Source organism: Bos grunniens, chromosome 8, assembly GCF_055505025.1.
Source record: "Bos grunniens cultivar Pamir isolate PY7600 chromosome 8, Bosgru_T2T1.0, whole genome shotgun sequence".
Taxonomy (NCBI): Eukaryota; Metazoa; Chordata; class Mammalia; order Artiodactyla; family Bovidae; genus Bos; species Bos grunniens.
This window is the reverse complement of record NC_141172.1, coordinates 60,597,519-60,612,040: the sequence shown is the minus strand read 5'-3', so window position 1 is coordinate 60,612,040 and position 14,522 is coordinate 60,597,519. Positions and strand designations below refer to the sequence as shown.

General features: G+C 50.2%; 1 protein-coding gene across 2 annotated transcripts in view; it reads left to right on the top strand.

The window, feature by feature from the left end:
- The window catches only part of SHB (SH2 domain containing adaptor protein B), a 138,950-nt gene that overhangs the window by 88,750 nt on the left and 35,678 nt on the right, over positions 1-14,522 (top strand). The window lies entirely within an intron of this gene.

The following is a 14,522-nucleotide window of genomic DNA, read 5'->3' as shown; positions in this document are numbered from 1 at the left end:
TGAGGAAGATCCTGGAGGCCAGGATCTAGACAGCCCAGATGATCTCATTGTCTGACTCTGTCTTGGTCCTGTTGGTAATGCTCTAGTTCACTGAAGCCAAGATTTTGGAAGGAAATTTTAAAGACTAGAAGAAAATCAGTCTGTCGTGCAGCTACGACGGCCTGCATACATCCAGGGCCACTGCATTTCCTGTTCCAGCTTCATTCAGCACAAGCCCGTTCACAGAGCACAGGCTGTGGGCACGTCCTGACCTCAGGGGCTGACCTCGCCCCTGGCCCGGAGCCCCTTGAATGATTCAGGTGCCTCTCTGCTCCCACAGCCTTCTGAAAAGCAGTATGTCATATGTGTCACCTGTCTTCAGCTATGTTCACACCCTTTGATCCTAATCTCAGTCCTTAGGATCCAAACTTATGATCGAAAGCACAGAAAAAGGCATGATGATCATGAGAGATGGGGAACGACCTGGATGTTCGGCATTGGGCATTGATTAAATGGAATATTGAGTAGCCACTACAAAGTGACGTTGACAAGAGTATATTATGTATAGCAGCCTCGGAAAATGCTTATGTTTAATGTTAAAAGGGGAAAGTCAGATGCAAAAAATTTCTATGCTTCTAAGAGTTTTGGCATATGAACAAAGAAACATGGAGTGACTAACTCTTATCACATTGAAGGTCATAAAGGAAGAGTTTTTATTCTTAACATTCATTTTGTTTAGAATCTCCCATTTTCAAGCACAACTGGACCCTTCCTCCCTTTCTGGGGCTCAGAAGTGAGGCTTCTGCCCTCCACTTGTCTTGATTCCCTCAGTTGAGGTTCTGACTACTCTAGCATGTATGGCTCAGTTCCCTGGATGTAGCACTCTGTGCAATCTCTGCCTTCTGCTAAGTGCCCTTCCCAGCTGTGTCCTATCTGGGAAAGTCTTGCACTTCCTTTGCCATCACTCTGAGCCCTCCTGGCACATCCACGCATCCCACGGGCTTCCTTGCTGCCTCTCTAGGCCTGCAGAGCTTCCTGCTCGTGACCCTGGTGGGGCAGTTCTTTCACCATATAGTCAGTGCTATGGGTGCTGGGCCCGTCTGGCAGGTGGTGTGTGCCAGCCAAAAGCCAGGGCTGAGAGTAATTGGGTAACTGAAAGGTCTTTGGTCACCTCACATCTCTCCAGTGCATTTCACAGCCTTTCCTACTCTGGGCACAGTGAAAGCCAAGGACTGTCCCCTGGCATGGTTGATCCTGGGTGTGGGAGAAGCTAGAATGGGACTGATGCTGTTCCAGAGGTGGCTCTTCGCAAACACCAGTTTGATTAAAGGGCTAAACGTTTCATGTAACAACTGTTCTAGACACCAAGGGGCCATGGCAAGAGATGACACTGCAGGCAGCTGTGGCATCTCACCCTCTCCTGGACTGACCACCTTGCAGGTCATGTTACCTCTGATGTTTTGGTCTAGTCTGGTGCTTTACTGCTCAAAATGTGGTCCCTGGACCAGAAGCATCACATCACCTGGGAACTGGTGAGAAATGCAGAGTCTCAGGCCCCAGACCAGACCTGCAGAAAGTGAAAGTGTTAGTCGCTCAGTCATGTCTGACTCTTTGCAACCTTATGGACTGTAGCTGCTAGGCTCCTCTGTACATGGGATTCTCCAAGAAAGAATACTGCAGTAGGTAGCCATTCACTTCTCCAGGAGGCCTTCCCAACCCAGGGATCAAACCTGGGTCTCCTGTTTTGGAAGCACATTCTTTACCATCTGAGTCATCAGGGAAGCCCCCAGACCTGCAGAGTCAATAAGTTTCAAAAGACCCCCAGGGGATTCTCAGGCTTGTTAAAATGAAAAGCACTTACCCCACACGACATCATCTCTTCAGAAGGCTCTCAGGCCAGAACTTGCCCAATTCTGCCCAAAGCTGGTTTTAGAACTACTATACATTTCACAAAGGATCACAAGGTCTCAGAACTGGTCCCCACATAAGTTTCTGGGCCACAGGTCTCCATTCTGGATTTGGTTTTCTGTTGCTGAGTTGCTATCACATGTGTCATTGTAGGTCAACTTCTTAGGCTGCTGTTAGGAGGCAGATGCAGAATCCTGTCCCCACCTGTGTCTCATCAAGTCACTTACCTCATCAACTGTGTGTCCTGCTCTGGAGTGGATACTCATTGTGGGTGTGTGCTAAGGCACTCAGTCATGTCTGACTCTTTGAGACCCCATGGACTGTAGCCCACCAGACTCCTCTGTCCATGGGCTTCTCCAGGCAAGAATACTGGAGTGAGTTGCCATGCCCTGCTCCAGGGGATCTTCCCGACCCAGGATTCGACCCAGGGATCGAATCTCCTGCATTGCAGGTGGATTTACTGCTTAGCCCCCAGGGAAGCCCTGGATACTGATTGTGCTTTCCCCAAGAAGCTTTTGGCTCAGTTCTGATTTCTGGGGCATAGAAGGAAGTTGTTTCCCTTGGCTGAAGGGATGCTGTGAGCACCAGTCTTGAGTCTTTGACCAGATCCCCTCCCCACATCTAGACAGAAGTTGTCAGGTGAGGAGCACCCTCCTGTTTCCTAGCCCACCGTGTAGGTGGAGTGAAGTGGATGCACCACCTCTCGGGTAACCAGAACGAGTGGAAACAGCTCGACTGGGTTGCTGAAGTGCTGCCAGAGTCCCATTTCTAAACCAGGAAGGGTGGCTGCTCAGGAACAAAGGTGGCTCCCATCTCCTGCCTGAATGAGTAGAGTGTGCAGCACATGCTTTAGCACGTCATTGGTGGTGTCAGGGAGCAAGGCAGTGCTGAGCTGGGCCTCGTCCTCCTTTTCACAACCCCTGTTTGAAGTGCCCCGCCCAGTTCTCTGGGCCCTTGGGTGCTGTGATGGGCCCCAGGAGCCTGGGGACAGGATCTGCAACTGGGCTAAAAATCCACTGGGCAAAACTGTCATCATCTCTTTCCATCCCTTATATTCTGATTCTGCCTGTTTAGCTTGCATGAAGGAACCCGGGCAGTGTTTTCAGATTTCCAAAGGTGTACAGTATGGGCACCCCCAAAGGGCAGAGGTGGGCCTACCAAGGAGGAGCCATAGGGATATACGGTCCCGGGGAGTGGTAAGAATTTCAGATACACCTGAAAGTGTATCATGAGCTTCCTGTCACTGAGATTGGCCAGCAGAAGCTTGAGTGAGGCCGCATTGGTATCAGGAGGGCTTTGCCTGCAACCCCCCACTTCAAGGCTCCTTCCATGCTTCATTTCATCAGGACTCCAGCATGCTGGCCGGAGGCTGAGGGAAGGGGAGCCCTTTGAACTACCTCTGTGATTCAGTCTATGAAGCAAAAGTGCTTTCTGCCCTTCACAGTGCTGTCCTGCATTGCAGTCATGAAAGGAGGCTCTTGTAAGGGGTGCTTCGGCATTTCCCACAGAAGGTGGCCTTCTCAGCCAGGGCAGCCTTTCGGGAAGTCTCGATTATCACTTCCTGGTTGTCGTGAAAACAGCTATTGCAGGGTTTGAGGTGGTCCTCACTTCCTGGGAATGATAGTCTTCCCTTCGCTCAGAGTTCTATAGCAGGTGAAGGAGGTTTCCTGCCTGCCCTCCCTATGGGAAGCTGCTGATAGCCTCAGCCAGGATCCCTGCCCCCATGCACCCAGCACCGGAGTCTCAGCATACATGCCTGGCCTGAGGTTGGGGGTTGATCCCAACCTCTAAAACGGATGCCTTATCAGTTTTACAATCAGGCTGTCAGCCCCCTGCCCACCCAGCAGACTCCCCTGCCTTCAGAGCTGGCTGGACTCGGTTCCCCCCGCTGCTTTGACTCACCCCCCAGAGACTTTATAGGCAGCAGGTCCAACCCCTCACTGATGCAACTCCCTGCCCAGCGTGGGGCAAGAGAAGTACCCTGAGTGATTCCATGCTGTCTCGGGTGGCACAGCTTGGTGCAGATGGTCTGACCAGCCCCTGGGCTTTGTAAGATGGACAGAGCCTACCCAGGAGGTGGCCACACGGGGAGAGGGCTGAGGACTGGGTGGGTAACCTAGAGAAGCAGACTTGGGCTCTGGGGGGCGGGAGGGGCATGGATGTGGAGTCTCCACATCTGTGGGGGCCCCTGGAAGGACAGGGATAGAACCTCTCCTGGGGCCTCCGTGCTCTCTCTGGGGAAACGTGTCTGCTGCAGAGGGTCCTGGTGAGGCTTACAGAGCACTGTACTGGTAGTGCTGGTATTTACAGAACACTTTTGCGTGTATTATCTCATTTCATCCTCCCAACCACCTCCTGGGATCTTAGTTTTGTCCTTTTACAGATACAGAAATTGAAGTCCAAAGAGAAGAAACAGTTGCCCAGGATCCTATAGCTAGTCAGCTGCAGAGCCAGAATTTGAACCTATAAAGTCCCACTTAGAATCCAAGCCCTTACCCTGTTGATGTCTCAATTCTCTGACACCACGCAAGATACTGCATGTAATGTGCTAGAGCCCTCATCCTCCCAGAGCCCCTGGGTTGTTGTTCAGTCCCTCAGTTGTGTCCCACTCTTTCCAACCCCATGGACTGCAGCACACCAGGCTTCCCTGTCCTTAACCATCTCCTGGAGTTTGCTCAAACTCACGTCCATCAAGTTGGTGATGCCATCCAACCATTTCATCCTCTGTCGTCCCCTTCTCCTCCTACCTTCAATCTTTCCCAGCATCAGGGTTTTTTCAAATGAGTCAGTTCTTCGCATCAGGTGGCCAAAGTTTTGGAGTTTCAGCTTCAGCATCAGTCCTTCCAATGAATATTCAAGACTGATTTCCTTTAGGATTGAGTGGTTTGATCTCCTTGCTGTCCAAGGGACGCTCAAGTGTCTTCTCCAACACCACAGTTGAAAAGCATCAATTCTTTAGCGCTCGGCTTTCTTTAATGGTCCAACTCTCACATTCATTTATGACTACTGGAAAAATCATAGCTTTGACTATATGACCTTGTTGGCAACATCACCAATTTCTCCTTGTGTCTACAGCGAGTAGGATATGTGCCTGGGGTGTAGGTTTCCACTCGAAATGGTTCCAGCTGAGGAGCCTGTGACAGCCCAAGTTCTAGAAGGTTCGTGACTGCACGGGGATGACCAGAGCCATCCCATGGGTTGGTCATCCTCTGCCCCCGCTCTGCACAGGGAGGGGTCCCCATACCACGGCATCCCACTCCTTGTCCAGCCAAGGAAACTGAGGCCCAGGGAGGGAACAGGAACTGCTGGAGACCTCATGGCAGAGCCAATTGGGCCATACACAGAGGATGGATCAACATTTCTTTTTAATTCAGTGGGTTCAGTTAAAAGCTACTTTTTTAATGATTGCCGTTGCCTCCGAGAAGAAGCAAGTGATCAGAGTGCTTACTAAAGGTGCTGGGCAGCAAGAGAGTGGGTGAAGGGCACCCTTAAGATATTTCAGAGAGGGACTACCATGGTGGTCCAGTGGGTAAAACTTCCTGCTCCCAATTCAGGGGGCCCCAGTTTGATCCCTGGTCAGGGAGCTAGATCCCATTTGCCACAACTAAAGATTTTGCATGCCACAATGAAAATCAAAGATCCACGTGCTGCAGCTAAGACCTGGCACAGTCAAATAAAAAAAAAAAGATCTTTCAGAGAAACAGAGGCATTTTGTTTTTAACTCACTGTCTGGAGATTTGTCCCCATTGAAGTTACTTTTAAAGCAATGTCCTGGTTTCAGCCAGCAATGGGCCTGCCTTCTAGCGAAAAGAGAAGACAGACATGACTCAATGCTGAATATACTTATTTTGAGTACTTATCTGTCTTCCTTACTAAGCTCCTTGGCCAATTTCTCTGCCCTTGAAAGCTCAACACAGTGTCTTGGTGTCAGGAGCCACTGGGACAGTAGTAGGAGTCAGACAATCCCAAGTTTACATGCCAGCTCCACCACTCACCAGCTGTGGGATCTCAGACAGGCTCTCAGCCTCCTGAGCTTCGGTTTTCCCGTCTGTAAAACAGGGATTGTCACAAACTATCACGCTGGATCTCTGTGGTGATCAAGGGAGAAGATTGGCTGAAAAGACTTCATAAACTCTAAAGGGTCATGCCTGAGAGAATGGTTACTGGTGCTCAGGGAAGGCTTGCTGTATTCAGTAAAATTTAATTTTATATATTAAAACAGTACTGCATAAAAAGCTACTTTGGGGGCACAGAGGGCCCATTTATGAAATTCATTCCCAGTTACTGCAGGCAATGAGAGGTATGGATAGTGTGGAAAACAACACTTCTGTAGGAGATACTCCCTTCTCGATTCCAGCAACAGTTCTCACCGTGAACCACCCAGTTCTTCCATCCTTTATTCAGTCCCTCCTGAGGACTAGACCACTGGTCCCCAGGTATGAGAGGGTCCCCACTGCCAGTCTCCCCCAAACCCCTCTCGATTCTAGCTGTGACATGTTCGTTCGTTGGTTGGTTTGCTCAGAGCATGTGGCAGAGTCACCGGCAAGAAGCGTCAAACAGATTACAGGGTCCCACCCCCAGAGCTCCTGATCCAGTAGGTTCCAGGGATGAGGCTGGAGAATCTGCCTCTCAAACAGGATCCCAGGTGTTGCTGAGGCTGCTGATCTGGGGACCCCACTTTGAGAACCTACAGCACACTCGGTACTTACTATATGTTAGGCGCTGGGCTCAGGGAGGGGGTAGGAAAGGGGTATCACAGCTTGGCTTGGTGTGTCAGTGCCACCTCCCCCAGGAAGCCTCCCTTGACATGACTCCCTTCCCCACCCGCGTCCCAGTTTGGGCTGGGGCCCCTCTGTGCTCCCTCCACATCCTCTGTGGATGTGCACTGGTTTATTCTGGAACAGCCAGGTACTCCCTTGTCACTGTCAGCTGAAGGGGTGCTATTGCTGTGTTGGTCACCCCTTTGGCAGGCACCCTCTTGAGTTTTGACATTTTCCCAGCCTCATCAAGTGAGGCTCAAAGGGCAGAGGAAGGGGAAAGTAAGGTCCCAGGTATGTCTATTTCCTAAACATCTGTGAGTCATCCCTAAGCCAGCTCAGTTGGCTAATTTAAGATAATCTCATGAAGGTAAGGGGGTGATGGAGGAGGGGCAGGAAGTTAATAGACAGTGAGCCCCGGTTACGAGGCTGGTGTGGGTTAACCCTATGAAGTCCTGCAAGGGAAGGGATGGTGTGGTTTCACTGTCATCACACAGATGGCACCATTCGGGCTCAGAGACGGTGAGCAGCCTGTCCACGCAGCTAATGAAGTCGAGTCAGGCACTCTCCCCACTGCTGCATTGACATTGTGAGTATGTCACGAGCAGGTCTGAACCTTCCCTTTACCTGTGCTGGGGTGAGGTGGCTTTTCTTAAGGCAGAAGCCGCTGCACCCACTCCGTACTGGGCTGGTAACTTGTCACCGTGAAGCACAAGAGCTCCGAAGGTGGTGGTGCTGACAGTGATTGCGTCAGCACCTGCTCCAGGCTCGCTATTCCCACCAAGCCTGTGACTCATGCTCATGTGCTTAGAATAAACAGGCTCAGCCTCGGCAGAAGAGTCCACGGGGAATCTGCCACCCTCACCTGGTGCACCCTGCGCATGCCACCTCCTCACCATTGGCCCCAGTGGGGCTCCAGCAATGCTTCCTGCCCCCTGCTCAGCTTCCCAGAATGCCTTGGGCCTGGGAGGAAATTAACAATTGTGTTGGTACTCCGAGCTTTATGCTATGTAATGAGTAACAGTTGTAATTAATGTTTAACACGTGTGAACAGCAGGTCTGCAGAGAGGAGGGGGAGGGTTTAAACAGAGAACTGGGATCACTCACTTCCTTTGGCTGATATGTTACCGAGGGACAGGTTTTTCCAGTTGGTTTTTCTGTTTGACATATGAATGAATTCATTTAGTAACCTTAAAAAAAAAAGAAAAGAAAAACACTGGTGTTTCATAGCTTTGGCTTGCCTGCTAATTATGTTGATAGAAATGTTTCTTCTTCAAGTGCCTTTGTCTCCTGTGTGGAAAAAACCCCAAAGGTTTAGTAGAATGTCTTTGCTCTCTCTTCTGCTTGGCAAGACAGAGGTCTTCATGTGGATAGAGGTTTTAAGTTCTGTGAGGTCAGAGACTCAGCGGGCCTTGTTGACACATAGGTCCCCACCTTAGATCAGTGCCTGGCAGGTAACGAACACACAAGTATTTATTAAATTATTGAGTAAATTAGGTCTCAGGAAAACCAACCCCAAGTTCTCTTGAGGGGTATCACACAGCCTGCTCAGACAGAGATGGTATGTTTTCACATCACTTTTTCAAGCTGTACACCTGTTTTCTCTTCAAATGAGGAAGAGGGGCCTGCACAAAATAGGGGCATTTGTGAGTGGCTGGTGATGGCTGTGGTTGCTGCCCTTGGTCTGAACTAGAAGCCGAGAGTGTGTCCCTGAATGTTGGAGGATTGGCCCGCGAATCTGCCTGCCAGGTTGTGGGTGGGGAGACTGGTGTGCCAGTAGGTGGCAAGCAGGGCCCTGAGAGCCAGGCACCTGTCCCCTCCTGTCGTTCCTCTCCTGTAATTCCATCTATGGATAGGCAGCAGCAGAAACATAATGAGCAGCTGGGTTGAGGTTTGGGGGTTCCTGGGAGGGAAGACTCGTTTCTACACGTGCCCAGCCTGCTTCCTGCACATCCTCTGAGGCTTGTGGATGGGGGAAGTCCCTCTCCCAGGCCCCAGGACTGATTCTAAGTGTCTCTGGGTGTCTGCAGGTGAAAGTGTTAGGAGACACACTGCATTAGATCTGAGTGGGCATTCTCCATCTGACAGGGAGCCCAGCCCAGAGCTAGCAGAGCTGCAGGGTCTAGATTTAAGCCCCTGGGCTGTCACTTGCTAGCAGGGTGACCTGGGTCAAACGGCCTGTTTCGTCATCTGTAAAACCAGGTGGTAATTTGAATCGGTGCCAGAAGTCGGGGGCACAGTGAGTGTTCGGTGGACGCTGGCTTTTGGTATCTTTATCATCACTACTGTTTTTGAGAACCTGTTACACTGTAGATAGGATTTGTGCTGAACTTGTTAGAGGCCCCTAGGATTCCAAGTTCAAGTCTAGCTGTTGACATGGAACAGTCCCTTTCGCAGCTGGTCATTTCTCATTTCTAAAATGAGTTATGATGGTGGAGATGGCTTGCTTTGGCAGCTGTAAAGGCCTCTGCATTTAGGTCATTTTGTCATTTTCATCAGGATTTATCCCTACTTTTCCTGCAGCCAAGCAGCAGCCCTCGGGGTGGGGTCTTTGCACCGGGCAGCCACATCCATGTTTCCCTTTTGGGGTGCAGACTAGGAGGATAAAGGCATGCTCACTCGTGCCAGGCCCTCCTTCCCCAGTCCAGGCTTGGGTGTACATGCATGGACAGCATTCCTGGAACCCAGATGGCATTCCTGGAGCCCAGGCGGCTTCCAGGCGCCTACCTCACCGGCTTCCCCATGCCCTGCTTCTCGGGAAGTCACCACTACCCCCTCTTATAATGAGGAACTTCTGTTCTCAGGCACTGCCCTTGAGATATGGCAGCACGGTGTCCTGGGGCCTGCATGTACCTGTGAGGGGAACACAGAGGCCTGTTATTGGTGATCCTAAAAGAGCCAGCCAAACATGTGCTGAGCTGCCCATTGTCTCACAACCTATCTGCAGGTACAGCCTTCACTCCCTGGGGAGAGGAGAGAGTGAGGCCTGCTCTTGAACTGCAGGGGAGAAGGGGGCTTCATCTCTCTGGGCCTTAGTTTCTCCACCTGTAAGATGGAAATTCTAATGCTTGTCTATGAGGAACAAGCGAGATGATGCAGAACATATGTTTAGAAAGTTGAAGCAGCAGAGGACCATTGTTGGGAACAGAGTTTTAGTCAAGTAGGAGCGCTTGTGCATTGTCATGAAAGCTTCCATAGACTCTGGTCATGGGGGCCCCACCTCCCCAAATCAATGCAGGGTCTCCCTCCTTGCCCCCTCTTGGGGGCTCACGACTGCCTGGGCTGCAGCCCCTTATATGCCTCTTCACCCCTGCCCTCCCCACTCCACACCTGTGCCCTCTACCAAAAACCGGCCAGAGCCAAGGCCAGCAGTGTGCAGGAATCAGCACCCTAGACTGTGTGGAAAGGGTGCTGCGTGCACCTTCGTTCTGGTCTCTCTGCCCTTGTGTTTTCAAAGTAATAGGATATCCATGAACAAACACCAGACCTGGAACACCGTCAGGCCTCTCCTGTCAGCCCCGTATTTGTTCCCTCCTCATCCTCATGGGGCCTTAAAAGGCCTCTTCAGCACCTGAAAGCTCTGTGCACAGAGTTTTGTTTTCAGTTCTCTAATCCTTGTTGCCCCTGCGTAAGGGACTCTGTCCTGTGCTAGAGAACTGGGGAGGCCGGAGGCCAGCCAAAAAGATGCAGCCACTGATCCACAGGCCCCACCTGGGGACCCAAGGCCCTAGGTCCCCTTCACTTCCTTCCAATTCCCTGTGAATCATCCTTAGGGGCCAACATCCATACTCATGGTCAGCCCGGAGGACTCAGGGATGTTTGGCAGGCTGTCAAGTCTTCTCTCCCTGCCTGGCCTAGAGAAAGGCACTCCTAGAGCACCCCTAGGTGAGGGGAGGCTGCCCAGGCTTTCATCCCAAAGCAGAGCGTCAGGGGCTGGGGGCTGGCGCCCCCTGCCTGGCATGATGGCCTGCTCCTCTCTGCTGGGCAGTCTACTTGCCCGGTCCAGGCCCCGTTCATAAAAACATAAAATCCCACCAACCTCCTTATTTTGTTGTGAGGGTCAGAGAATGTCACATCAGGTCCTCACATATGCCTGCCTGTGAACAGGAAGCGCTCAGTAAAGGTCAAGTCATTTTTCAAAACTATTTTAAAATGATTTGAGGAGGGAGTCCAGCTCCTAAGTTTCCTTTCTTGATTGATGAATGAGGTTTTTTTTTGGACCTGCTGACCATAAATTTGGGTGGAGATTCATTCACTCAATAGAGTCTAAGCATTGACATCAGGCACTATCCTAGGCACTGGGAATTCAGCTTTAAAAAAACAGAACATGTCTTGTCTTCTTGGAGCCTCCACCTTAAGAATTTCAGCGCAGGCTGGAGAAAGTGGTTTCTGATACAAGGCACTCAATCCTCCTGAGTAAATGAAAAGGAGCTGCTCTGAGCATGGATGTGGCCATGGGGAGAAGGGACCACCATGTACAGGGGCCCTGCCTGGGCTTTGGTATGTCCTCTCTTACTAATCACCTCCATAATCCTTTATGGTATAGGCCTTGTCAGCCCTGTTTTATAGAAGTGGCAGCTAAGGCTCAGAGAAGTTTGAAAACTTACGCAAAGTCACACAGTAGTGGCAGAGGCAAGATTCAAAGCTGGATCTTCCTAACTGCAGAGTCCATACCCTCTCCATGACGCTGAGCTGCTGCGGTTCTTCTGTCCTCTGGCCTTGTTGCAGCCCATGGACTGCGTGTCAGGCACAGAGAACTTCAGGAGAGGCTAAGGCACGAGGCCTCATCTCCATCTGGTTCTGAGAAGACACCTATGTATGTATCATATGGACTGCATCATATCAGACAATGCCTTAGACAGGGAGGCGGGGTTCAGGAAAGGAGAAAGGCATTCCTTTCTCCCGGGGCATGCGTACGTGTACGTTGCTTCAGTCCTGTCTGACTCTTTGTGACACCAGGCTCCTCTGTCCATGGGACTCTCCAGGCAAGAATGCTGGAGTGGGTTGCCATGCCCTCCTCCAGGGGATCTTCCCCACCCAGGGATCGAACCCATGTTGCTTTTGTCTCCTTCATTGGCAGGCAAGTTCTTTACCACTAGCGCCATAGGGGAAGCCTTCCACCTTGGGTGGTCTTGACAAAAGTTGCCCCCAGGAGGCAGCATTAAAGCTGAACTTTGAAAAATGGCTAGGATTTTTGCACTCAGAGATAGTGAAGAAAGGGATTCTCCAGGGCAGACACAGCAGAGCAGAAGCCTGGAAGCAGGGAGATGAGGGATGGGGGACCAGCTATTCTTTGTGACCGGAGCCGAGGGGTGGGTGTGAAACCCGGAAGGGTTGTCACCAAGTCACCAAGGGCCTCAAGCACCAGAGTGAGTTCTCTGTCCTTTCCTGTCCTGGGGACCTAGGAGCTAGCAAGGGTTTCTGGACCCAGAGAGCTGTGCTTTACAGGCTTATGGGAATTTGGGAACCTGATCTCTTTGGCTAGCCCTGAATGATAAACAGGAAGGAGCCAGATCTAGAAGGAACATATTTATTTCATCTAAGCAAACATTTACTAAGTACCACCTCTGTGCCAAGCACTGTATTCAGTTTAGGGGCTGACAAGATATTGGAGAGGAAAATAAGTCATAGGTATTGTCCCCCAGAGAACCCCATGGGCTGCCAGGGGAGGAGTGGCTGGGGGCTTGCTGAACTACAAGAGAAGGGTGGAGTGCTGTGAGCTGTACTGGAGGAGGGAAGTTCTCAGAAGGCGGGATGGGGAGGTTTTGTGGAAGGCAGGCTTTTGTGCCAGACCTTGGAAGCTTCTAGACATCATACAGTTGGTGGTCATTTCAAAGACTAAATGAGGGAAATGTAATGCCTGCCTGGCCGGCCCTGTCACTTTGCTCTGAGACCCAGATGGTAACCCCCTCCCTTCACCCATAGGATGGCAGGGTTGTCGTGAGGGTTAGAGCTAGCATGGGTGCTTGTTAACACTGACCCAACTTCAGGACTAATTGATATAACATCTATAATACAAGTAGGAAGGGGACCACCAACAGCAAAGGCTAACCTGGGTGGAGGAAAGGCCTCCCAGGAGATCTGAGCTGGGTCTTAAAGATCTCATCAGATCAGAGCTTTGGAAGGACATCTAGGGCATCATGAAGGGCCACCTCACCTGCCTTGGAGACAGAGGCTGGTGGAGCCGTTAACTGGACCACCTCTCCCACTGCCACCAGGGCTCTGGTCCCGTCATCGCACCAAATACGAAGGGCTCCAGAGGCCTGGTCCTGCCCGCCTGAGTCTCCCCTCCCTCCAGCAGAACCCTGACTTCCGTTTCTAATTGCCTATAGGTGGAATTAATTAGATACTGTCATTCTAACAATGGACAGGGGTGGTATATTTTTTCTCTAAATGCAGATATTCTTTTGAGGGCTGTGTCTTCCTTTATCTTTTACAGAAAATCACTAAATTAAAAGAATTGCCTTTTAAAATTGCAGATTAAAGAGAAACTTAATTAGAAGGAATGAAAGCAGTTGTGTTTGGAGCTTTTGTTCTTAACATTTTTTTTTCCCTTGTGCTGCTGAATCACTGCGCTTGGAGTTTGTATATTTTTATTTTAGGTGGAATGATTTGCCTAATTAAGCCTGTCATTCATCACCACCTGTTCCCTCTAAAATATATGCCTATATTATTAAGCTTGCAAGCGAATGTATAAATTAATTCAGTGGGGAATAGCAGTGTTGACTGGGCCGTTATTAGGTTTTATCCAATTTATCTGGTATGAAAACTGATATTTTTCCCCAGTAAAATGAAACAGCAGCTCATTAAGTTTCTTCATTCAGTCATTCTTTGAGCACCTATTATGTTGTGGTCAGGTACTAAGGCTGGGGGAATGGGGGAAAATATGGTGTAGCCCCTGCTCTTGAGGGGCTCATGGGGAGCCAAACAAAGAAACTGGCCATTAGGGTACCATAGGCTGAGATCAGAAAACTAAGATCACGGCATTCGGTCCCATCACTTTATGGCAAATAGATGGGGAAACAATGGCAGTGAGAGACTTTATTTTCTTGGGCTCCCAAATCACTGCAGACATGAAATTAAAAGACACTTTTTCCTTGGAAGAAAAGCTATGACCAACCTAGACAGCATATTAAAAAGCAGAGACATTACTTTGCCAACAAAGGTCCATCTAGTCAAAGCTATGGTTTTTCCAGTAGTCATAAATGGATGTGAGAGTTGGACTATAAAGAAAGCTGAGCACCGAAGAATTGATGCTTTTGAACTGTGGTGTTGGAGAAGACTCTTGAGAGTCTCTTGTACTGCAAGGAGATCCAACCAGTTGATCCTAAAGGAAATCAGTCCTGAACATTCGTTGGAGGCACTGATGCTGAAGTTGAACCTCCCAATATTTTGGCCACCTGATGCAAAGAACTGACTCATTGGAAAAGACCCTGATGCCGGGAAAGATTGAAGCCCGGAGAAGGGGTCAATAGAGGATGAGAGGGTTGGATGGCATCACCGACTCAATGGACATGAGTTTGAATAAGCTCCAGGAGTTGGTGATACATAGGAAAGCCTGGCATGTTGCAGTCCATGGGGTCACAAATAGTCAGACACAACTGAGCTACTGAACTGAACTGAGGCTGAGATCAAGGTGAGTCTGGGAAGGGGGTGAAGCCAGGGAGGGCTTCCTGGAAGAGGTGACTCCTAAAGAACAAGTGGAGTCAGTCAGGTGGATGAGGAGAAAGGCAAGAGTTCTAATGATTCACACAAAGAACACAGCCTGGAGGGCGGCATGATGAGACCTGAGACTAGATAGGTTGCCAGGTTGTTGGTCTTGAGAACCTGCGTTCCTTCCATGATCATGTTGCATGCTCCATGCCTCTCTTCTTACCT